This window comes from Triticum aestivum, chromosome 3D (assembly GCF_018294505.1).
Source record: "Triticum aestivum cultivar Chinese Spring chromosome 3D, IWGSC CS RefSeq v2.1, whole genome shotgun sequence".
In the NCBI taxonomy this organism is placed as follows: Eukaryota; Viridiplantae; Streptophyta; class Magnoliopsida; order Poales; family Poaceae; genus Triticum; species Triticum aestivum.
This window is the reverse complement of record NC_057802.1, coordinates 437583734-437584730: the sequence shown is the minus strand read 5'-3', so window position 1 is coordinate 437584730 and position 997 is coordinate 437583734. Positions and strand designations below refer to the sequence as shown.

General features: G+C 54.7%; 1 protein-coding gene across 3 annotated transcripts in view; it reads right to left on the bottom strand.

Moving 5' to 3' along the window:
- Positions 1-158, bottom strand: part of LOC123079451 (DNA-(apurinic or apyrimidinic site) endonuclease, chloroplastic) — a 4321-nt gene extending 4163 nt beyond the window's left edge. For all 3 annotated transcript variants that reach the window (XM_044502223.1, XM_044502225.1, XM_044502224.1), the window contains exon 1: positions 10-158. The gene's annotated coding sequence lies outside the window, so the exon portion shown is untranslated. The remainder of the gene's footprint in view (positions 1-9) is intronic.
- Between the last annotated feature and the right edge of the window lie 839 nt (positions 159-997).

The window sequence follows — 997 nt, the reverse complement described above, 5'->3', positions numbered from 1 at the left end:
GGTGCATACAGTCGTCGAGAAGTGGCACGGAGCGCCGCCGTCCTGGCGAGGGTTAGCAGATGACGCCGCCGGGTTCGCAGGTGGAGGGCAGGGGGAGAGAAGAGGGGGAAGACGATCCCTGGGTTTAACACCTTTCCCCCCTCTTTGGGCATGCTAAACTCGCTTATATTGGACTCGGCGAGCGCCGACCCTGTGAGTTGTGAGTCGGTAACTTGGCTTGCCGGGGACGAAGTAAACTTCTCGCCTAAGCAATAATTATAATTGAGAAAGAAAAAAAAAGAACTGTGCGTACACGTGTTCATAAGATCAACCGGCCGAAAGCCGCAAGCGTTCAAATACACGCGCGTACACTCACCATATGAACGCATACATGCAAACATTACCCCTATGAGCACCTCCGAAAGATTGAGCCGGCATATCATCTTAAAATTTAAGAAGTCACCGTAGGCACCTCGTCATCGACGGGAACGTCTACTCCCACTGAATGCGCATCGCCGAAAATCCTGAAATAATTCCAGGAACAAATGCGAGCACCAGGACTTGAACCCTGGTGGGCTGGAAATATCACAGTCCCTCTAACCATCCAATCACAGGTTGGTCCGCAAAAACAATTTACAGTATAAAGGTTCGCAACCCTCTGTAGGGATTTACTCCCTCAGTCCCATGAGAGCATCTTCACTAGGGCCCCCAAGACACCCCCAAGCCACTTTTTAGGCGCCGGCGGTTAAAAGAGCTCCTAGACACACCCCTACAACATCGTTTTTCGCCGGTTTTGGGCAAAAATAGCCCCGGCGGTCCCAGAGCAAACCCAGCCCATCGGGGGTCACCTGGGACGCCCGGCGCTATTAGGTGCATGCAGATACCCCACCAGTCGGCCTCTCTCTCCTCCTTTTTTGCCCACCACTTGCATGCAAAAAACATCAATATCCTCTCTCTCCGCGCGAAGCCGCGCCGGGCCGCGCTCACCTCCGGCCGCCGCGCGCCCTCGCCCTGGCCG